This window comes from Tachypleus tridentatus, chromosome 1 (genome assembly GCF_004210375.1).
Source record: "Tachypleus tridentatus isolate NWPU-2018 chromosome 1, ASM421037v1, whole genome shotgun sequence".
Taxonomy (NCBI): domain Eukaryota; kingdom Metazoa; phylum Arthropoda; class Merostomata; order Xiphosura; family Limulidae; genus Tachypleus; species Tachypleus tridentatus.
The window spans coordinates 139,005,765-139,031,770 of NC_134825.1; the positions used below are offsets into that span (position 1 = coordinate 139,005,765).

The window sequence follows — 26,006 nt, forward strand, 5'->3', positions numbered from 1 at the left end:
CTTTTAGCACTTTAAACATTTTGTAACTTTACATTTACTCAAACATTTTACAAAACGTTGCTGGAAACTGAGTATTTCCTAGATAATGTCTTACTACAATAACATTACCCCAGTTTTAATAAGAGTAAAAAAACATAAAACTCTCAAATTAAAAAAAAAACTCAACGTCAACATTTTGGATGTTATTCAGTTACAGACCAGTGTATATTGCAATTATAAAACAATCTATATTTATGATGATTTAAGTGAACATTGAACTGCCATATAAAGTTCCAATAAAATATCCTGTCATTTATTTGTGGTTCAATGTGAAAGAAATTCCCAAAAACATACAATGACAAATTCAAGGATGAACAAACAAATATAAGAGACAATCCACGTTATACCTCAATAAGTGTTAGCAACTATACAGTTTGACATCACTCCTATGCATCTTCTCCCACTATTCAATTCTGAATTCTCTTTCTCTCTATAAAGAAATTAAAAAAATAATACATTGTTACAAATGTATATGATACCAAAGAACCCAATCCATAAAACCTGTAACAAGATACAATTTAAGATCACAAAAGGGATACAAAACAACAATGACAATTTCAAATTATAAATAATTGTTCAAACTTTCCTGCCTTATAAACACAGGTGATTAGTTTTGAAGACAAATTAATGTAGGAAAGTGGTCACCAAACAGTCTTTTGTATTAATTCATTTTCATACTGGTTCATAATTTATGTTTCCAAATCAAATGAATTGAAAGAGAAAACAGAGGTCTAACTTAAAAATTCGACAATTTTAACAAAACAAAGGATAAAAATAGACATAGAAAAAATACAAAATTTTCAGATATACAAATGTTTCTTTAAAATAACATTTACTATATACAAAACAGTGCCATACTTATTATGCTATATCTATTACTATTAGAAATTAACAAGCTGAAAGAACATAATAGTATAGTAATAAAATAGTAATGCACACTTCAAAAGGTGCTGCACTTTATATTAACTACATTGATTAGAATTTTAAATTTACATAGAATGCAAAAGATTTCAACTCTTTTCGAAATATGTATCTCCATTTTGGCACAGCATAGTACAAGCTACTTATGACTGCTTCCTCGGGAGAATAAAATATTATTCTTGTCTTCTTTCTGGTACTTACAACACCACATGTCACAAGTGTGGCAGAAGACATACTGATATTTACAGAATCTAAAAACAAATCCCCTTTATATGTTACATTTCAAAACAAGTTCAATTGAAATAAAGGAAAATTTAACCCACACCGAGTATCTATTATCAAAAAGTTGTCGAAAGGAAAGAGAAAATAATGCAGAATGAATTGAAAGCAAAAAAAAAAGTTTTCTCCATTCTAGAATGTGATACTGAAAATAACTAAAGATACTTCAACTGTACATGTTACAAATACAAAAATCATTTCTGTCAATATCTTACTTAAAGAAACATTTAAAATATTTCTTGGAAAATTAAAATGTGAAACACTTCAATTCTTCTTTGATGCAGTCCAAAACTGACAAATTTTTACTTCTCCTCAAAAATTGACAAGTTTCGGACACGCCAGTGATAAATATGCCTACTTCTTCAAATCCGAAAGCCTAATATTGAATTACATGTCTTAGAAGTGAATGATGCATGCAATAATTTTTTAGTTCACTGTTTCTGTTTGGCCTGATCTTGTCATTAAACTTTCAATACAACCACTGTGACAAGCCTGCAAGCTGCAGCCACACTAGTTTACCATTACATTGATACTTTTCTCTTCTCTTCGTCTGCAAATCTTCTCCCACATTACACAGATGTTCTATGTTCTTTCTTCTACACGTGCTATTCCATTTAACTAATATCGATTTGTCTTGGATATCTTGTTCATTTCAAGGAACATTGTAACATACATCTAACTTAACTGCTCTTGATTTCAGACGTCCTTATCTTTGTTCAATTGACATCATTACCCATGAAGAACACATAGTAACCTTTAAGGAATTGCTTATGTGGAACTGTGACCACACGCACAAATGCTACACTTTTAGCACTTTAAACATTTTGTAACTTTACATTTACTCAAACATTTTACAAAACGTTGCTGGAAACTGAGTATTTCCTAGATAATGTCTTACTACAATAACATTACCCCAGTTTTAATAAGAGTAAAAAAAACATAAAACTCTCAAATTAAAAAAAAACTCAACGTCAACATTTTGGATGTTATTCAGTTACAGACCAGCGTATATTGCAATTATAAAACAATCTATATTTATGATGATTTAAGTGAACATTGAACTGCCATATAAAGTTCCAATAAAATATCCTGTCATTTATTTGTGGTTCAATGTGAAAGAAATTCCCAAAAACATACAATGACAAATTCAAGGATGAACAAACAAATATAAGAGACAATCCACGTTATACCTCAATAAGTGTTAGCAACTATACAGTTTGACATCACTCCTATGCATCTTCTCCCACTATTCAATTCTGAATTCTCTTTCTCTCTATAAAGAAATTAAAAAAATAATACATTGTTACAAATGTATATGATACCAAAGAACCCAATCCATAAAACCTGTAACAAGATACAATTTAAGATCACAAAAGGGATACAAAACAACAATGACAATTTCAAATTATAAATAATTCGTTCAAACTTTCCTGCCTTATAAACACAGGTGATTAGTTTTGAAGACAAATTAATGTAGGAAAGTGGTCACCAAACAGTCTTTTGTATTAATTCATTTTCATACTGGTTCATAATTTATGTTTCCAAATCAAATGAATTGAAAGAGAAAACAGAGGTCTAACTTAAAAATTCGACAATTTTAACAAAACAAAGGATAAAAATAGACCTAGAAAAAATACAAAATTTTCAGATATACAAATGTTTCTTTAAAAATAACATTTACTATATACAAAACAGTGCCATACTTATTATGCTATATCTATTACTATTAGAAATTAACAAGCTGAAAGAACATAATAGTATAGTAATAAAATAGTAATGCACACTTCAAAAGGTGCTGCACTTTATATTAACTACATTGATTAGAATTTTAAATTTACATAGAATGCAAAAGATTTCAACTCTTTTCGAAATATGTATCTCCATTTTGGCACAGCATAGTACAAGCTACTTATGACTGCTTCCTCGGGAGAATAAAATATTATTCTTGTCTTCTTTCTGGTACTTACAACACCACATGTCACAAGTGTGGCAGAAGACATACTGATATTTACAGAATCTAAAAACAAATCCCCTTTATATGTTACATTTCAAAACAAGTTCAATTGAAATAAAGGAAAATTTAACCCACACCGAGTATCTATTATCAAAAAGTTGTCGAAAGGAAAGAGAAAATAATGCAGAATGAATTGAAAGCAAAAAAAAAAGTTTTCTCCATTCTAGAATGTGATACTGAAAATAACTAAAGATACTTCAACTGTACATGTTACAAATACAAAAATCATTTCTGTCAATATCTTACTTAAAGAAACATTTAAAATATTTCTTGGAAAATTAAAATGTGAAACACTTCAATTCTTCTTTGATGCAGTCCAAAACTGACAAATTTTACTTCTCAAAAAATTGACAAGTTTCGGACACGCCAGTGATAAATATGCCTACTTCTTCAAATCCGAAAGCCTAATATTGAATTACATGTCTTAGAAGTGAATGATGCATGCAATAATTTTTAGTTCACTGTTTCTGTTTGGCCTGATCTTGTCATTAAACTTTCAATACAACCACTGTGACAAGCCTGCAAGCTGCAGCCACACTAGTTTACCATTACATTGATACTTTTCTCTTCTCTTCGTCTGCAAATCTTCTCCCACATTACACAGATGTTCTATGTTCTTTCTTCTACACGTGCTATTCCATTTGACTAATATCGATTTGTCTTGGATATCTTGTTCATTTCAAGGAACATTGTAACATACATCTAACTTAACTGCTCTTGATTTCAGACGTCCTTATCTTTGTTCAATTGACATCATTACCCATGAAGAACACATAGTAACCTTTAAGGAATTGCTTATGTGGAACTGTGACCACACGCACAAATGCTACACTTTTAGCACTTTAAACATTTTGTAACTTTACATTTACTCAAACATTTTACAAAACGTTGCTGGAAACTGAGTATTTCCTAGATAATGTCTTACTACAATAACATTACCCCAGTTTTAATAAGAGTAAAAAAAACATAAAACTCTCAAATTAAAAAAAAACTCAACGTCAACATTTTGGATGTTATTCAGTTACAGACCAGCGTATATTGCAATTATAAAACAATCTATATTTATGATGATTTAAGTGAACATTGAACTGCCATATAAAGTTCCAATAAAATATCCTGTCATTTATTTGTGGTTCAATGTGAAAGAAATTCCCAAAAAACATACAATGACAAATTCAAGGATGAACAAACAAATATAAGAGACAATCCACGTTATACCTCAATAAGTGTTAGCAACTATACAGTTTGACATCACTCCTATGCATCTTCTCCCACTATTCAATTCTGAATTCTCTTTCTCTCTATAAAGAAATTAAAAAAATAATACATTGTTACAAATGTATATGATACCAAAGAACCCAATCCATAAAACCTGTAACAAGATACAATTTAAGATCACAAAAGGGATACAAAACAACAATGACAATTTCAAATTATAAATAATTCGTTCAAACTTTCCTGCCTTATAAACACAGGTGATTAGTTTTGAAGACAAATTAATGTAGGAAAGTGGTCACCAAACAGTCTTTTGTATTAATTCATTTTCATACTGGTTCATAATTTATGTTTCCAAATCAAATGAATTGAAAGAGAAAACAGAGGTCTAACTTAAAAATTCGACAATTTTAACAAAACAAAGGATAAAAATAGACCTAGAAAAAATACAAAATTTTCAGATATACAAATGTTTCTTTAAAAATAACATTTACTATATACAAAACAGTGCCATACTTATTATGCTATATCTATTACTATTAGAAATTAACAAGCTGAAAGAACATAATAGTATAGTAATAAAATAGTAATGCACACTTCAAAAGGTGCTGCACTTTATATTAACTACATTGATTAGAATTTTAAATTTACATAGAATGCAAAAGATTTCAACTCTTTTCGAAATATGTATCTCCATTTTGGCACAGCATAGTACAAGCTACTTATGACTGCTTCCTCGGGAGAATAAAATATTATTCTTGTCTTCTTTCTGGTACTTACAACACCACATGTCACAAGTGTGGCAGAAGACATACTGATATTTACAGAATCTAAAAACAAATCCCCTTTATATGTTACATTTCAAAACAAGTTCAATTGAAATAAAGGAAAATTTAACCCACACCGAGTATCTATTATCAAAAAGTTGTCGAAAGGAAAGAGAAAATAATGCAGAATGAATTGAAAGCAAAAAAAAAAGTTTTCTCCATTCTAGAATGTGATACTGAAAATAACTAAAGATACTTCAACTGTACATGTTACAAATACAAAAATCATTTCTGTCAATATCTTACTTAAAGAAACATTTAAAATATTTCTTGGAAAATTAAAATGTGAAACACTTCAATTCTTCTTTGATGCAGTCCAAAACTGACAAATTTTTACTTCTCCTCAAAAATTGACAAGTTTCGGACACGCCAGTGATAAATATGCCTACTTCTTCAAATCCGAAAGCCTAATATTGAATTACATGTCTTAGAAGTGAATGATGCATGCAATAATTTTTAGTTCACTCTTTCTGTTTGGCCTGATCTTGTCATTAAACTTTCAATACAACCACTGTGACAAGCCTGCAAGCTGCAGCCAGACAAGTTTACCATTACATTGATACTCCTCTCTTCTCTTCGTCTGCAAATCTTCTCCCACATTACACAGATGTTCTATGTTCTTTCTTCTACACGTGCTATTCCATTTGACTAATATCGATTTGTCTTGGATATCTTGTTCATTTCAAGGAACATTGTAACATACATCTAACTTAACTGCTCTTGATTTCAGACGTCCTTATCTTTGTTCAATTGACATCATTACCCATGAAGAACACATAGTAACCTTTAAGGAATTGCTTATGTGGAACTGTGACCACACGCACAAATGCTACACTTTTAGCACTTTAAACATTTTGTAACTTTACATTTACTCAAACATTTTACAAAACGTTGCTGGAAACTGAGTATTTCCTAGATAATGTCTTACTACAATAACATTACCCCAGTTTTAATAAGAGTAAAAAAAACATAAAACTCTCAAATTAAAAAAAAACTCAACGTCAACATTTTGGATGTTATTCAGTTACAGACCAGCGTATATTGCAATTATAAAACAATCTATATTTATGATGATTTAAGTGAACATTGAACTGCCATATAAAGTTCCAATAAAATATCCTGTCATTTATTTGTGGTTCAATGTGAAAGAAATTCCCAAAAAACATACAATGACAAATTCAAGGATGAACAAACAAATATAAGAGACAATCCACGTTATACCTCAATAAGTGTTAGCAACTATACAGTTTGACATCACTCCTATGCATCTTCTCCCACTATTCAATTCTGAATTCTCTTTCTCTCTATAAAGAAATTAAAAAAATAATACATTGTTACAAATGTATATGATACCAAAGAACCCAATCCATAAAACCTGTAACAAGATACAATTTAAGATCACAAAAGGGATACAAAACAACAATGACAATTTCAAATTATAAATAATTGTTCAAACTTTCCTGCCTTATAAACACAGGTGATTAGTTTTGAAGACAAATTAATGTAGGAAAGTGGTCACCAAACAGTCTTTTGTATTATTTCATTTTTTTCATACTGGTTCATAATTTATGTTTCCAAATCAAATGAATTGAAAGAGAAAACAGAGGTCTAACTTAAAAATTCGACAATTTTAACAAAACAAAGGATAAAAATAGACCTAGAAAAATACAAAATTTTCAGATATACAAATGTTTCTTTAAAAATAACATTTACTATATACAAAACAGTGCCATACTTATTATGCTATATCTATTACTATTAGAAATTAACAAGCTGAAAGAACATCAAAGTATAGTAATAAAATAGTACTGCACACTTCAAAATGTGCTACACTTTATATTAACTACATTGATTAGAATTTTAAATTTACATAGAATGCAAAAGATTTCAACTCTTTTCGAAATATGTATCTCCATTTTGGCACAGCATAGTACAAGCTACTTATGACTGCTTCCTCGGAGAATAAAATATTATTCTTGTCTTCTTTCTGGTACTTACAACACCACATGTCACAAGTGTGGCAGAAGACATACTGATATTTACAGAATCTAAAAACAAATCCCCTTTATATGTCACATTTCAAAACAAGTTCAATTGCAATAAAGGAAAATTTAACCCACACCGGTATCTATTATCAAAAGTTGTCGAAAGAAAAAAGAAAATAATGCAGAATGAATTGAAAGCAAAAAAAAAAAAGTTTGCTCCATTCTAGAATGTGATACTGAAAATAACTAAAGATACTTCAACTGTACATGTTACAAATACAAAATCATTTCTGTCAATATCTTACTTAAAGAAACATTTAAAATATTTCTTGGAAAATTAAAATGTGAAACACTTCAATTCTTCTTTGATGCAGTCCAAAACTGACAAATTTTACTTCTCCTCAAAATTGACAAGTTTCGGACACGCCAGTGATAAATATGCCTACTTCTTCAAATCCGAAAGCCTAATATTGAATTACATGTCTTAGAAGTGAATGATGCATGCAATAATTTTTAGTTCACTGTTTTTGTTTGGCCTGATCTTGTCATTAAACTTTCAATACAACCACTGTGACAAGCCTGCAAGCTGCAGCCACACTAGTTTACCATTACATTGATACTTTTCTCTTCTCTTCGTCTGCAAATCTTCTCCCACATTACACAGATGTTCTATGTTCTTTCTTCTACACGTGCTATTCCATTTGACTAATATCGATTTGTCTTGGATATCTTGTTCATTTCAAGGAACATTGTAACATACATCTAACTTAACTGCTCTTGATTTCAGACGTCCTTATCTTTGTTCAATTGACATCATTACCCATGAAGAACACATAGTAACCTTTAAGGAATTGCTTATGTGGAACTGTGACCACACGCACAAATGCTACACTTTTAGCACTTTAAACATTTTGTAACTTTACATTTACTCAAACATTTTACAAAACGTTGCTGGAAACTGAGTATTTCCTAGATAATGTCTTACTACAATAACATTACCCCAGTTTTAATAAGAGTAAAAAAAACATAAAACTCTCAAATTAAAAAAAAACTCAACGTCAACATTTTGGATGTTATTCAGTTACAGACCAGCGTATATTGCAATTATAAAACAATCTATATTTATGATGATTTAAGTGAACATTGAACTGCCATATAAAGTTCCAATAAAATATCCTGTCATTTATTTGTGGTTCAATGTGAAAGAAATTCCCAAAAACATACAATGACAAATTCAAGGATGAACAAACAAATATAAGAGACAATCCACGTTATACCTCAATAAGTGTTAGCAACTATACAGTTTGACATCACTCCTATGCATCTTCTCCCACTATTCAATTCTGAATTCTCTTTCTCTCTATAAAGAAATTAAAAAAATAATACATTGTTACAAATGTATATGATACCAAAGAACCCAATCCATAAAACCTGTAACAAGATACAATTTAAGATCACAAAAGGGATACAAAACAACAATGACAATTTCAAATTATAAATAATTCGTTCAAACTTTCCTGCCTTATAAACACAGGTGATTAGTTTTGAAGACAAATTAATCTAGCAAAGTGGTCACCAAACAGTCTTTTGTATTATTTCATTTTCATACTGGTTCATAATTTATGTTTCCAAATGAAATGAATTGCCAGAGAAAACAGAGGTCTAACTTAAAAATTAAACAATTTTAACAAAACAAAGTATACAAATAGACCTAGAAAAAATACAAAATTTTCAGATATACAAATGTTTCTTTAAAAATAACATTTACTATATACAAAACAGTGCCATACTTATTATGCTATATCTATTACTATTAGAAATTAACAAGCTGAAAGAACATAATAGTATAGTAATAAAATAGTAATGCACACTTCAAAATGTGCTGCACTTTATATTAACTACATTGATTAGAATTTTAAATTTACATAGAATGCAAAAGATTTCAACTCTTTTCGAAATATGTATCTCCATTTTGGCACAGCATAGTACAAGCTACTTATGACTGCTTCCTCGGGAGAATAAAATATTATTCTTGTCTTCTTTCTGGCACTTACAACACCACATGTCACAAGTGTGGCAGAAGACATACTGATATTTACAGAATCTAAAACGAAATCCCCTTTATATGTTACATTTCAAAACAAGTTCAATTGAAATAAAGGAAAATTTAACCCACACCGAGTATCTATTATCAAAAAGTTGTCGAAAGGAAAGAGAAAATAATGCAGAATGACTTGAAAGAAAAAAAAAAATTTGCTCCATTCTAGAATGTGATACTGAAAATAACTAAAGATACTTCAACTGTACATGTTACAAATACAAAAATCATTTCTGTCAATATCTTACTTAAAGAAACATTTAAAATATTTCTTGGAAAATTAAAATGTGAAACACTTCAATTCTTCTTTGATGCAGTCCAAAACTGACAAATTTTTACTTCTCCTCAAAAATTGACAAGTTTCGGACACGCCGGTGATAAATATGCCTACTTCAAATCCGAAAGCCTAATATTGAATTACATGTCTTAGAAGTGAATGATGCATGCAATAATTTTTAGTTCACTGTTTTTGTTTGGCCTGATCTTGTCATTAAACTTTCAATACAACCACTGTGACAAGCCTGCAAGCTGCAGCCACACTAGTTTACCATTACATTGATACTTCTCTCTTCTCTTCGTCTGCAAATCTTCTCCCACATTACACAGATGTTCTATGTTCTTTCTTCTACACGTGCTATTCCATTTGACTAATATCGATTTGTCTTGGATATCTTGTTCATTTCAAGGAACATTGTAACATACATCTAACTTAACTGCACTTGATTTCAGACGTCCTTATCTTTGTTCAATTGACATCATTACCCATGAAGAACACATAGTAACCTTTAAGGAATTGCTTATGTGGAACTGTGACCACATGCACAACTGCTACACTTTTAGCACTTTAAACATTTTGTAACTTTACATTTGTCTACTACCATTTAAGCAAACTGTTATCTGTCATTTCAAAGATTCTGTCTTCTTATCTCGACAGTTACTCAAACATTTTACAAAACGTTGGTGGAAATTGAGTATTTCCTAGATAATGTCTTACTACAATAACATTACCCCAGTTTTAATAAGAGTAATAAAAACATAAAACTCTCAAATAAAAAAAAACTCAACGTCAACATTTTGGATGTTATTCAGTTAGAGACCAGTGTATATTGCAATTATAAAACAATCTATATTTATGATGATTTAAGTGAACATTGAACTGCCATATAAAGTTCCAATAAAATATCCTGTCATTTATTTGTGGTTCAATGTGAAAGAAATTCCCAAAAACATACAATGACAAATTCAAGGATGAACAAACAAATATAAGAGCCAATCCACGTTATACCTCAATAAGTGTTAGCAACTATACAGTTTGACATCACTCCTATGCATCTTCTCCCACTATTCAATTCTGAATTCTGTTTCTCTGTATAAAGAAATTAAAAAAATAATACATTGTTACAAATGTATATGATACCAAAGAACCCTATCCATAAAACCTGTAACAAGATACAATTTAAGATCACAAAAGGGATACAAAACAACAATGACAATTTCAAATTATAAATAATTGTTCAAACTTTCCTGCCTTATAAACACAGGGGATTAGTTTTGAAGACAAATTAATGTAGCAAAGTGGTCACCAAACAGTCTTTTGTATTATTTCATTTTCATACTGGTTCATAATTTATGTTTCCAAATGAAATGAATTGCCAGAGAAAACAGAGGTCTAACTTAAAAATTAAACAATTTTAACAAAACAAAGTATACAAATAGACCTAGAAAAAATACAAAATTTTCAGATATACAAATGTTTCTTTAAAAATAACATTTACTATATACAAAACAGTGCCATACTTATTATGCTATATCTATTACCATTAGAAATTAACAAGCTGAAAGAACATAATAGTATAGTAATAAAATAGTACTGCACACTTCAAAATGTGCTGCACTTTATATTAACTACATTGATTAGAATTTTAAATTTACATAGAATGCAAAAGATTTCAACTCTTTTCAAATATGTATCTCCATTTTGGCACAGCATAGTACAAGCTACTTATGACTGCTTCCTCGGGAGAATAAAATATTATTCTTGTCTTCTTTCTGGCACTTACAACACCACATGTCACAAGTGTGGCAGAAGACATACTGATATTTACAGAATCTAAAAACAAATCCCCTTTATATGTTACATTTCAAAACAAGTTCAATTGAAATAAAGGAAAATTTAACCCACACCGAGTATCTATTATCAAAAAGTTGTCGAAAGAGAAAATAATGCAGAATGAATTGAAAGCAAAAAAAAAGTTTGCTCCATTCTAGAATGTGATACTGAAAATAACTAAAGATACTTCAACTGTACATGTTACAAATACAAAAATCATTTCTGTCAATATCTTACTTAAAGAAACATTTAAAATATTTCTTGGAAAATTAAAATGTGAAACACTTCAATTCTTCTTTGATGCAGTCCAAAACTGACAAATTTTTACTTCTCCTCAAAAATTGACAAGTTTTGGACACGCCAGTGATAAATATGCCTACTTCTTCAAATCAAAAGCCTAATATTGAATTACATGTCTTAGAAGTGAATGATGCATGCTATAATTTTTAGTTCACTGTTTTTGTTTGGCCTGATCTTGTCATTAAACTTTCAATACAACCACTGTGACAAGCCTGCAAGCTGCAGCCACACTAGTTTACCATTACATTGATACTCCTCTCTTCTCTTCTTCTGCAAATCTTCTCCCACATTACACAGATGTTCTATGTTCTTTCTTTTACACGTGCTATTCCATTTGACTAATATCGATTTGTCTTGGATATCTTGTTCATTTCAAGGAACATTGTAACATACATCTAACTTAACTGCTCTTGATTTCAGACGTCCTTATCTTTGTTCAATTGACATCATTACCCATGAAGAACACATAGTAACCTTTAAGGAATTGCTTACGTGGAACTGTGACCACATGCACAACTGCTACACTTTTAGCACTTTAAACATTTTGTAACTTTACATTTGTCTACTACCATTTAATCAAACTGTTGTCTGTCTCAACAACAACAAATATTCAAAGATTCTGTCTTCTTATCTCGACAGTTACTCAAACATTTTACAAAACGTTGGTGGAAATTGAGTATTTCCTAGATAATGTCTTATTACAATAACATTACCTCAGTTTTAATTAGAGTGAAAAAAACATAAAACTCTCAAATAAAAAAAAACTCAACGTCAACATTTTGGATGTTATTCAGTTAGAGACCAGTGTATATTGCAATTATAAAACAATCTATATTTATGTAGATTTTCATTTAAGAACACTACTAAGGTCCAAATAAAATACTCTATCATTTATGTTGTGGTTAGGTGTGAAAGAAATTTTTAAAAATATACAATGAGAGATTGAAGGATATCTAAATTTCTCTCTCTAAAGAAAATTAAATAAATAATTCATTGTTACAAACATATATGATACGTATACAATATTAAGAAAAAAGTTCATCCTATTCTGGAATGAAAGTGATAACTGAAGTTTGCAGGTGCTTTGGTAAAATAACATCAAATGTGATGAGAGAAGTGAATAAGATTTTGGAAGATGATTTGCTTTTATTGAATTTGAAGAAAATAAAATGAATTTGGAAAAGTGGAAAACAATAAAAATATGAAAAACACAGTCATATAACTGGAAATAAAAAGTCCTTATAGAAACAAGAACTGGAGCAAAATAAAGATTATCCATTTTGCAACAGGTCATGGGTCAAATGCTATGTCATCATATTTGTTGACTTGAATTGGAAATTTTGTTGAACTACTATTTAATGAATCTTTGTCAGTATGTTTGGAAACAAATTCTATACATTAAAGTTTAAATTATAATATACAAGTTTATTTCTGAATTTAAAAGAACTAAATATACATTTTAGTAAGTCACGTGGTATTTTTAAAACAGTGTTGTTTGAAATTAGATGTTTGTCATGTCAAAATACTAAGTGTATATTTTTATAAAAATTAAGAACTCAAATTACTAATATTGACAAACTGGAAATGAAAATAAGAACCTCATCTGTTTATTTTGCTGAGATATAGCTTATATACAAAAAAAAAAAGGAAACATTCCGTGGCAGGTATTTAGTTTTAAAGGATGATGAACTTCCCAACTCGGGTGTTCAAGGATATTTGTATCCCTCTTCGTCCCGCTCACAACAGAATTTTGATATGTGCATTGGAAGTTTGAATTAAATTCTTCTAGTTTTTTTTCCAATCACATGATTGTGTAGATTGACCTTGTGAGAGCAGTTTCAGATGAAAGCAATGGAAAATGTCCAGTCAGTTAAAGGTGGCAGAGAGGAGTCAATCCAGGCTTGAATGCAGAATAACGAAAAGAAGCGAAGCAAGTCAACAATATATTAAAGGTCCACGAGGTGGCTGGGATCTATAAATCCAAATGCTTCAGAGTTTGCAGTGGGGAGAAATGGGAGTACCCCGAGAAAAACCCTCTTTCACAAGAACAGTGCCGAATATTCTACCTGTCTTGTGCCCATTGCTAGGATATACAAAAAAACATCAAATGATGATTAGTCAATCAATCAATATAGTGTTCAGTGTTACTTTATGATGTCTTGGAGGCCAGATATGCATTGTGCAGAGATATTTTGTATAGGGTGCTTGTCATGGTATGTAATTTGGAAGATAAAGAGTTATGTGTCTGCATTTTCATAGTATTTGTAGGCTAATGTCAAAAGACGATCTGTGAGAAGAGGTATATTGCAAATTTCATGCATGAATTTGATCTGAGTGCATTTGGTAATCTAAGCACCATTCTTAGTACTCTGTTCTGTTGAAGTGATTTGAGCTCCGTACTAAGTTAGAGGACAAGTGTAGGCTTTGTAAATTTTAATGATCATGTTAGGTGTATATATCTTCTTGTTTCCTGTTACAAGTTTTAAATGATATATTCTATTACTTACAGATTTGTTGACCGTTTTGAAGTGTTGTGTCCATGAGAGTCGTACGTCAAATGTTATTCCTAAATATTTGTTATATGAGCTTAATTTAATTTTATTGTTTTCTAATTTTAGATTTATTTTTTTACGTTTTTATGATGTTTATTAAGGTTGTGCCTAAATGCAAATGCAGTGGTTTTCTGTGGATTTAGGACTCTCCAGTCATTACACCAGTTGATTATAGCATTAAGTGTTTCTTGTATTCTGTTGCTTGCAATTATTGGATTTTGCAATACACTCCAGACAGCCATGTCATCAGTGTATTGTGAAAAATATGTACAAGTCAGGTCTGAGAAAGGTATGTTGTTCACAAAAATTATGTATTATAGGGGAGATAGAACAGAACCTTGGGGCACAATGACAGTGATATTAAATGTCTTGGATGAGGTATTGTTTATCTTAATCACTGCAGTGTGGTTAGTAAGTTTGAGATCCATCTGATGATTTCTGGTTAGTGTTTAAAGAATACAGTTGATATCTAATGGCATTGTGCCACAATCAAAGGCTTTCTTAACGTCAAGAAAAACAGTGATAGTTGTTTGGTTATTGTTGAAAGACTTGTATATCGATTCTGTGAGCCTGGTCAAATGATCAGTAGTCTGTCTTCCTTTACGTGATGAGTTTTGAATTTCAGGAATGAAGTTATTGTTCTTGCAAAACAGAAGCAGTCTTCTTGAAATTATTCTTTCCAGAAGTTTGCCAATGCAGCTTAACAGACTTATTGGTCTGAAGTTGTCAAGGTTAGAGTTTCCAGTATTTGTTTTTGGGATTACAGTTATTTTCGCCTTCTTCCAGGCATCAGGGAAATATCCAGTTAGTAGAGATAGGTTCATTATATTAAGAAGATGATATAGAAGGTTAATAGATGCCTTTTTTAAGATGATGTTTCTGATACCATCATCTCCAGGGAAGGAGTTTTTAAGTTTTGAAATGTTAGTTTTTAGTTCCCCCATTGTTTACAAGCTTCCATACATGTCATGAGCAGTTGGTATAGTTATGTTGTCATTAATATTGGCTGGAAACAGTGGAGTATATAAATTAGGTCTACTTAAATTTTGGTGATTGGTTGAATGTTGGTGAATTGATACCTACAAATGAAGTGGTGAAGTAGTAGGCAAGTAGATTTGCTTTAGCTCATGTACTGAATCAAACAGTCCCTTATATACACTAACTTCAATATATGACATCAACAGCTTAGTGTCCTTCTGGTGATTTTCTCAGACATTTTAATCTGCAAAAAAGCTACCACATTGTTTGGAACCAAGGTTTCATGAAGGTATGTTGCATCTGCTCAAAGTTTCATATTTTTTTAAACCTAAATACATCTTAGTTACTAAGCTTAATGTAAACCATAATATAATTCTATGGTATCAGTACAGTTATTTATGATTTTTGATTATTCAACTGCATATATAAACAAAAAATTGATATCCTTCACATGTGATATTTTAAAATGCTTAGTAACCTATGTTCAGCAGCAACAAAGTTGAAAAATCATAATAGAAGAGAATTATTTGCATTACCTTTTACTTGTTATTCTATATTAAAAAAAAAAATAATAAGTTTAGTAATTTATTTCCAAATAGTAATAATCTATATACATATCTAATGTATAATAATTGAAATCTATATATAGCAAACCACTAGTCCACTAAAACACAGCCAAAGACAGGGAAGAGTAAAGGTCAGTTTTATGTAATATATTTAACAGGAGTGCACATGCACCACATCAATGCACATTATTGAACATTAGATAGGTATAACTGCAATGTCAATACAATAATAAATATACATACAGTGTTTAGTCTAAGTAGCTTAAGTCTCGTAACATATATATTTATTATTAGTAGGAAAAGGTATGCAAATAACAAGGAACTCAAAACTGACTTAAAATTGCTTTTTGAATCCTATTCACAATGAATCTGTAACTTACTTAAAAGATGAAATTATGACATAATAAATAAGCACAGATATTATCCTGATTAAATTTGTAACTGAAAACTATGTTTTCTTCAGTTTATTAATATGTTCAAAATACACTTTCTTTCCAGTCTGATTGTTTGGGAATATAAAATATATTGTACAAGTGACCAATACACAAATTATTCAAGTTAATACTTGGACTGTTTGTAATCACTTTAAATGGACCAATATAAAAATATACATCATAGTTTAAATTTTATTATTACTTTATCATAAATAACTTGGTGGAAATTATGCAAAAGGAAAAAAAACAACATACAGTTGTGAATATTGATACCAAGTGTTCAAACAGTATTGTTTTTAAAGGATAAAGCTATCCAGTGGAGTCAGTGTTTCAGAAAATCCACAACACTAGTTTCACACTGCAATGCTTACATAAATCATTAAAATAAATATGCAAGACAGTGCTCATAACTCTAATGTACAGGGTGGCCCTAAGTCCCTACCCATCCATATATCTTGTGTATCCAGTGTACCTGCGTGCTGTCCTTCATTCTCGCTGCATAATATTATGCACAATACGCTCTACAAGTGTAAATGGGTTTCTCTGAAAAAAAGAAATTTATAATACATGCGTATTTGAATATAACATAATAACATAAGGATGGGTCGGGACTTACGGGCCACCCTGTACACTTAAACAAGTTTTGCCAGACCAACTGCTATCTGACTACTATGTTTGGAACAATTTTTCAAATTCTCTAGAACCATTTTAATGATCTCTTATATTTTTAAAAAACAATACTTTAATATTTGGTTTTTAGTACATTTATCATTATGCCAGCATTCACAATTTTTACACCATGAGCTACAGCTTGCATCAGACATCTATATAATACCATTCACTTGATCAGCAGCCTCCTTTTCATATCCAACCTCACTATAAATTCATGTAGCTTCTTTTACTCTAATAACTAAACAGAAACAAGTTGCTAAGGTAAAGTTTAGTTGTGGTACCATAATATTTGACCATCAGAGAGAAAGTGGATGCCTCTTCATAGAATTTAACTGTTTTCAGTACACAGTTAAAATGAGATGATATACAAGGATCATACTGGTGAAAAATGATATGTACCTTATAATATCATTATCTTCTCAGGCATCTTTATCACTATTTTTTGTCATCATTTGAATATACTGTGCAAGTCATTTCTTAGAAGCCCCAAAGCAAATACTTTGGATTTCTGATAAGTGTTATTTAGCAACCACTTATTTCTTGTTTTTTAATTCTCCAAGAGCTTTGACCTGATATCTTTTTTTTTTCTTTTCAAGGCTTTGGTGTTAGCTTTTATTTTTCAAATTGGGGGCATCTTTTCTTTAAGTCAATCATCTTATAAAGCATTTTTACTTAGTTTTGTTTTCTAATGATTTTATTTACAGTAAAATGTCCATACATATTTTTTTTTTCTGTAGATCCTTTTCCCAATTGACTCCACTACTGGTAATTGATATCTCCATCTGGAATGTGATCATTCCATTATTCTTCTGTTGTGAATGTAATTCACCTGCTTCACCCTTTAGCTTGCACTTATTGAAAGTCTAATATTTGTTTTCTTTTACTGGGATCAAATACAGTTGATTTTAATTTTTTTTGTGCCTTTCTTTTGTAATTCTGTTGTTTTTTCATTTCTCTTCATTTTCTCCATACGTACTTTTTCTTTAGCTTCACTACTTCTTTTTAATGTAGCATGTGTCGGGACCAAATTTATCAGGACTGAATGCACAAAATGGAAATGTGGAAGCACGTGTTTTCAGTATTTCATTGTGCTAAAAATGATAAATACTAAACTTTCAATGGTATAACAAAACAATTAAAATCGACATTATATATAATGCTCTACTACTAATACTACCAATGGCATTACCATTAATAGTACTAATAACTTATAATATAAAGTATATCACTTGAACAATTCTACACGTACCCTATTCGTTATTTCATTTTCACTCAGTGCTAACTTCTAGTATTTGTGCAACGGCCTATTTCTGAAGAAATTCCCTATTTTAGAGTACTAAAAATTGAAACATTCAATAAGAGACAAATATAAACTTACGCATCCGAATTTGCTACGTTTTCGCAAAGGAGCAAGAAAATGAAATACTTGAACTTCAATATCAAATATTATACCACTTTACACCCAACCTTCACATTTCTGACTTCTTGAAATCTTACTAACATATGCAAAAAACATTTCTCGCTCGCTCACAAACTTAAGTCGAGTCCAATCACAGTGGTGTTCACGTGGTCTGCAAGAAGGCCAAAACTCAATATATTTATTGGGTTAAAAACAAATTCATGTTGAGGAGAGAACACTTCGACCTTCTTTGGTTATCGCCAAGCTCACAAAAAAATAGAGGTAACTGACTGTTAACTGACCACATGTTTGAAGAGGGTTATGTAACTGAGTGTAGGAATGTAGAGGGCGCGCTTAGATGTCTGATTATATTTATTAATATTAGTATGAAGTTGTTCCTTTGTATTGAGGCCTGGCATGGCCGAGCGCGTAAGGCGTGCGACTCGTAATCCGAGGGTCGCGAGTTCGCGCCCGCGTCGCGCTAAACATGCTCGCCCTTTCAGCCGTGGGGGCGTTATAATGTGACGCTCAATCCCACTATTCGTTGGTAAAATAGTAGTCCAAGAATTGGCGGTGGGTGGTGATGACTAGCTGCCTTCCCTCTAGTCTTACACTGCTAAATTAGGAACGGCTAGCACAGATAGCCCTCGAGTAGCTTTGTGCAAAATTCCAAAAAACAAACAAACAAACCAATCCTTTGTATTGGTTTATTTTGAGCTTGAGTTGTTGTATAAGTAAGGCTTTTTTAATTTTGCGTTTGTTTATGTGTTTACATATATTTTTTTTTCTACAAGCGGGTTTTCTCATCATCACTGATTAATAACGAATTCTATTTTTATTTTTATCATGAGATGTAAAATTGTGGTTTAACAACTAAATAAAAACCCTGCCTTGATTTCAAATGAGTTAATTTACAAAATACAATTATAAAGAATTATTGCTGATCGTTACTCAACATTTTTATTGTTTAAACTACACTTATGGTTTTATTTGTTTTGCACTCGACTCGTAATCTGAGGGTCGCGGGTTCGCATCCCCATCGCGCCAAACATGCTCGCCCTTTCAGCCGTGGGGGCGTTATAATGTGACGGTCAATCCCACTATTCGTTGGTAAAATAGTAGTCCAAGAATTGGCGGTGGGTGGTGATGACTAGCTGCCTTCCCTCTAGTCTTACACTGCTAAATTAGGGACGGCTGGCCCAGATAGCCCTCGTGTAGCTTTGCGCGAAATTTCAAAACAAACCAAACCTATGTATTATCTCACAAAATGTATATTTCAATGAAATGAAATAAAAAGCTGTTTGGAAAAGTAACGATTTTTGTAGGAGAAAGCAAATACTGTTTTTTTGTAATTGTCAAGGATAACCTTTTTTATTTGCAGTAGGTTCACTTATTTCTTTTTAACAATTTTAATTTGCTCGGCATGGCCAGGTGGGTTAAGGCGTTCGAGTTGTAATCCGAGGGTCGCGAGTTCGGATCTCTGTCGCACCAAACATGCTTGCCATTTCAGCCGTGGGGGCGTTATTACGTGACAGTCAATCCTACTATTCGATGGTAAAAGAGTAGCCCAAAAATTGGCAGTGGGTGGTGATGACTAGTTGTGAATACAGTTTTACAGGATTCAAATTTAAGTACCAATAACTCAAGTATTTATGCCAGAATATGTAGATTTTGGATTTAAATATGTCAATTAAACTAGATAATTTATCCTGGAAATATAAACCGTGCCGCCACATAATGACAACCTCTAACAATTGAATCATAATGTCTAGTTTAGTTCCACATATAGTTAACGTTCTTGTACACTAGTATACTTTATCACAATATAAAGTTTGTTGAAAAAATTATTATAAAAACGTCATTCTCGGTTCAGACAGTGAATATTAATTAAATATTTATTCTTAAACTAGCAGAGTACTCAATTGTGTTGGAATGAAAATGGCTTCAACTGATGTCATACTTTATTTACATGCTAGTTTATTGATCTACTGTAAAACTTCTTTGTAAAAATAATTTTTGTCTTGCTGTAAGGAGCAAAGAAGAAGACATTACGAGCATAGGAGCAAATGAAGGCCCCACAAAGTTTTTAAATCGTTTCAACACGTAATGATCATGGATATAATAATTATAAGAAATTCTCACGCAGAGAAGAAACGTAACTAATTTTCCTCTCAATCACACATTACCAAAAAAACAACAAAAATCAACCTTTTGAATTTGAGACTAACTGTTTGTCGTGTTTGCCAAAAATTGCTGTATTGGTTATTTTGACCTCAATTTACGGCTTCTGAGTACGTGACCATATAGCATATGTTACTTCCTGCACAAAGTTGTATCTGTACCTCAGGTTGGGAGTTTGTACCCTTAAAGATGTGGCTATGCATAAGGAACAAACCTACATGGAGAGAAAAACATTCGCACTTCTATGTATGTATATGTGGATGTGTTTGAAAGTTGTGAATATTTTCTCAAGTTTACTGCGAAAGTGATCGCATAAGCTTATATTTGAACAGAATTTTGACTGTCCGTGTGGATCGTTTCAATCTAAATATAAAATTAATTAAGTCATAAGATAAATAAGGAACTAAAACAAACACTAATTAAAACTTTTAATTTTATTTTCAAAAGGCAGCCATAACACTTACTTCCAATACAGTACATGATGATTTTCGAAATTAATTAACTTCTAAATAGACTACTTTTAAAACGAATTTCAATCGTCAATGCATAGTGGCCTTTCCCAGTTTTTAAATGCCGTGTTGCGATCCTTACTGATTTCTGGATATTTTATTTAGATTTCATGAAAAAAAATTCGGTTAAAGTGTGTTAGAAAGTTTGTTTTTAGTTCCATAAGCCCCTGTACTATTATAATATGGTACAATAGCACTCTTACTGTATGATGAATAACACAGAGAAATGATTTATATACTAAGAATGCAGCACAGTAATCGGCATTTACAAAATGGCGATAATAAATTATAAATAATAATTATTAACAGTGTTTTTTTATTATCTTATCATGTCCCAAGTATCGTTTTACCAGTCGAAAAATAGGTATATAAAAGAACTAGCAAAAAACCTGCAAACCTACATGTTTTTTCTTTCATTCAAAATCATTAAGGTTATTTGGATTTTTTTTTATGGATTTTAGTCAATATAATAAAGTTAGACCTGAACCCTGGCATTGTCACAGCTCTAGCCTAAATAGTTAGCACAGGCAATAATATCATCCGCTGCCTTGACCAGTAGTTCCCGCATGTCCTGAAAAATCTGAAATAATGTGGAATTTGAAAAGAGTATTTTAAGTTATGGAAGGTCATTAAATTTTATGTTTTAATAAAAAAAAATCAGTAAATCTCATTTAAAATATCGACAACTTTTAGCGATATTCTTTCCAGACAAACGTGGTAACATACTATTTTTCTTTCGCGTTTGGCCAATCAGAGTTTATCATACTTTTTGTTTAGTTCGTGAATGCCAATTAGGCAATTATTTGCGAAGCATGGGATTCTCTCAAGATGACCAATCAGCGATAAACTTGTATAGAACAGTTTGGTTTCTTAGTAACATTCACCATTTTGTCACACTGGTTTTGCCACGCACTGTTCAAAATGTATGAAAATGGCAAAAATACGTGGAAAGAACCGCTTGCAATTCTGGAGCTTCTGGTACGGTATGATAATCATGTTGATCCTGCATTTGAATTATTTGCATATCATGCCAGGGAAGGGTAAATGTTATGAGAATTGGAAAGAGAATGAACTCTATAGAACGTGGCTTGAGCCAGTGCCTACCTATAACACACTGCAGCGTATGTAAAAAGACTTTCATCCTTTGGAACATTGGTGAACCTGCCGTTAAATCAGATGGGGAAAAACATAAAAACAACATGAAGCATATGAGCAGCAGTCTACATATTAGTTCATTTTTAAATGAACACAAACTGTGTACCAGTACAAGTCAGCATGCAGATGCTAACATAACTGAGAATATTTTATCTACAGATACTCTTAGAACTGAAATTGTTTGGGCTGTGAAATGTATGACATCCTAGAATAGTTGTAAAAACATTCAAACAAATGTTTCCTAACAGAAATATAGCTCAAAAATTCACGTGTGGTGTAAACAAATGTGCTTATCTTGTAGGCTTTGGACTCGGTCCATATTTTGATAATCATTTGGCTACAAGTTTGAAACACGTGATTAAAACTGTACTCATGTCTGATGACTCTCACAACAGCTGCTTGAACATTCTTGTTAGATACTGGGATCTTGTTGAAGATTGCGTTATATCGTATTATCTCTACTTTCATTTCACAATACATGGCTGAGGATCTGCTGCCTGTGTTACTGAACTCCATTTCAAACATTGAAATAAAGAAAATTATCCAACTTTCCATGGTTGAACCAACAGTAAACTTGAAGCTGCACTCCTTATTATGTGATAAAATAAAGGAGTCTGAGACTGTATCACATGGACTAGTAAACATTGGAAGCTGTGACCTTTATATGGTTTACAACTTCTTTAAAAATGCATGTGAAAAGTCACATTTTTTGTTGGTAGCTAAACTAGTTAAAATATTATACTAGTTATTCAAATATGTTCCGTCATGAAGGGATGATTATATAACTATTAGTGGATCATCATTCTTCCCACTTCAGTTTTGTGGCCATCATTGGCTCGAGAATAAACCTATTGCTACAGGATCTATTGAGATATGGCCAAATGTAATTAAATATATTAAAGATGTGCAAGGAAAAGAGAATGAACATTCTAACCGGTCATATCTTACTGTCAAAGAGGCAGTGTCAGATAAGTTTAATATGGTTCGATTGCATGGCATTCTTTGAAACCATGGCGAGTACTATGACACCATTTCTAGAGATATTTCAGAGTTTACGTTCCCTAGCACAATGTTTTTGTGGTCACCTTGAACAGTGTATCAAAAACTTGATGAAACGATTTATTAAAGATGACATTTTACATAACGCCAGCTAAAGTGTTACAAAACTTTTGAAAATAGATGTGCAAGACTCTTGTAAGCATGCCAACTACAAGAAGATTAGTCTTGGGCTTAAAACCCAAACTATATTACAAAACATGAAGGATGTTTCAAACTTATCAGTCATGCAGTTCCGTATGAAATGTAAGGAATTTTTATACATTGTTGTGAAACATTTAATTGAGAAAACAATCATCTTTACATTTGCTCAATGTTTAGACTGTCTTAACCCTAACAAAATTGCAGATAAGCCAAATGGTTGCAAACATTTTCAAAATTCTGTTAAAGAAGGAGATTGAACTGGATGATGGGACAAGCGAAACTGCCAAGGCAGAATACTGTGACTTTATAGACAGTGTAAAAACCTTACCTAGTTCTGACCATCATTATTTTAGAGATTATGATCCACTGGAAAATGAGTCAGTGGATTCATTTTTGCATAATTATGTAAGAAAGAGAAGCTCATGTCAGAGTTTAACAGTTTGGGAAGTTTTTAAACTTCAACCAATTCTATCTTATGGACAAGCCAGTGTGAAGTGGAGGTTCCCCATAAGAAATACATCTTAGTTGAGAACGTACAAGAGGTTTCTCTGGCTAGTTGCTAATAGGAAAGTGATAGAGCATATTGATTCGATTGGTGGTATGTCTAATTTCAAAAATAACACCAGCTCTCCTGGAGAATGCAGCGACACCCAGACATAAATACGGAGAGCATCTAGAAGATAAAAGAAAAAATTAAAGTACTACCTTTGGCCTTAAAACGGACAGCCATTCAATTAAGTGAAACTACAACTAAAAAGAAACTACAAGAAGATGCAACTGCCTTTATAGATAATGCTAACCAAAAATCTATAATGGTAGAATCCAGTCGGAAAATGAAATAATTAATTGTAGAATCTAATGCACTACGACAGGCAGCAACTAAAAAGAAAGACGAAATATATAATCTATATATTAAGGCACCGCTAGGTATTTGGATGCCTTGTACAAGTAATTGTGATGATAAATAGAAAATAGTGAAGTATAAGAAAACATGTTCAAGGCAATAATGCTTATAGAATAACGACAGCTCAAGTATTCAGAGATTCAGAGAAAGCAGCTGAAAAATCTCCGCTATTTGTTTAGATTGGAACAGATAGACACTATCAATGTTAAAAGAGGTTATTCAAGCTATAAACTAAAAATGAGAAACTATCCGTTGTATGTTTGAGTTAAAGTGAATTGACGCTATTGAGGTTAAAAGGGGTTGAGCAAACTTGGACGTTGAAACCAAGAAGAACCTTTGATGGTGGACCAACGCTACAGTATGGGCTGTTGTTTCAAAGAGAATGATTAACTAACAAACTTGTAAAGAAGACAGAAACCTTTACCTTTTGATGACGTGTCAGTATGAATTATTAGTAACTAACGAGCTTAAGAAATCACAAAAAGGAAGCCAGTTGACACCATGGTACTATGAATAAACCAACAATTCTCCCCTCAGCTAGTATAAAAGGTCCTAGAACAGACGTTAGAATATTCAAAATCTAGCAAGCAATCTGAGATAATCGAAATCATCATCTAGAAGGCTGACATCTCAGATCTCATCTTCGTCAGAAGAAGAAGAAAGATAAATCAGGAAGGAATCGAGGAACAAGTACAGAAGATGTCTCTTGCTATTAGTAAAAAAACAGGCTATTTCACGCCCAAGCTCTTTGTAAGGAATTTTAAGGCCATTATTCAGTAACATCAGTCATCATGTTAATAGAATTAAAAAGATTATCTGTGATAAATATCGATAAAGACAACTTTATTTATGTGTGTGTAAATACTAAGTGTTGAAGGCTTAAATAAAAGAGCTACTGGAAGTCTTCGTCTCAAGTCTCTTTGTTTTAACTTAAACTCTCGAGTTAGTACCCTTGTGCTCCATTCGCCCACTACATCCTCACTTCAAATAAATATTTCATGTAACAGCAGGTAGTATTAGTCGAAACTCCAACGGCTACACCGAGAGAATCCACTCGGTCTGCCTGCAAGTCAGTTCACGACAATGTTACAATATTGCAATCCAAAAATTAGAAGAAGAGCTGAGAAAATGTGTTTTATGTTAAATCCAGTCCATAACAATGACTGAGATAGTCTTTGAGTGCAACATAATGATTATTACGTTACTGTTTGACTTTTTGAAGTTAGTTTTCGAAGTTTTTAATATAAATGGAATAAGCGACTTGAAGGAGCAGCTGAAACTGAAAAATTGAATAAAAATCAAATAATACTGAATCTAGTCATTTGAGATGATCAGTTTGATTGTTATTGATTTCATGTTTTGATGTTTTGAATAACACTTAAACAGTTACTTTGAGAATGTCAAAAAGACATCATATTATGAGTTGATGTACTTTAACTTAGTAGGTATTGACTTATTTTGAGGTTCTAATTCTTTGATATTAGTGTTAATTTCTATTGGAGAATTTTGACTTATTTTTACTGTATATGTACGTCTGAGTTATATATAAAAATACTGGAAATTCATTAATAACTGGATAGATAAATCATGGAAAATGATTGAATACGGTAAAAGAAGGTCATGTTCACTTTTGTGTGAAGGAACCCTGATGTCCCTTAAGCTTAACTG

The 26,006-nt window shown here is 31.5% G+C and overlaps 1 long non-coding RNA gene and 1 pseudogene across 3 annotated transcripts in view; one reads left to right on the forward strand and one right to left on the reverse strand.

Annotated features, from left to right (window-relative positions):
* LOC143225430 (uncharacterized) overlaps positions 1-18,707 on the reverse strand; it is a 30,529-nt gene extending 11,822 nt beyond the window's left edge. Inside the window, exons 1-7 of one of the 3 annotated variants that reach the window (XR_013013850.1) lie at positions 18,369-18,707; positions 10,664-10,744; positions 8,558-8,640; positions 6,517-6,599; positions 4,472-4,554; positions 2,430-2,512; positions 387-469 (exon numbers count right to left, since the gene is read on the reverse strand). This is a non-coding gene — a long non-coding RNA (uncharacterized LOC143225430). The remainder of the gene's footprint in view (positions 1-386; positions 470-2,429; positions 2,513-4,471; positions 4,555-6,516; positions 6,600-8,557; positions 8,641-10,663; positions 10,745-18,368) is intronic. The other 2 variants (XR_013013846.1, XR_013013847.1) reach the window with 2 other exon arrangements.
* A 3,293-nt stretch (positions 18,708-22,000) lies between these two features.
* On the forward strand, positions 22,001-23,691 carry LOC143233198 (uncharacterized; annotated as a pseudogene).
* Positions 23,692-26,006: the final 2,315 nt, after the last annotated feature.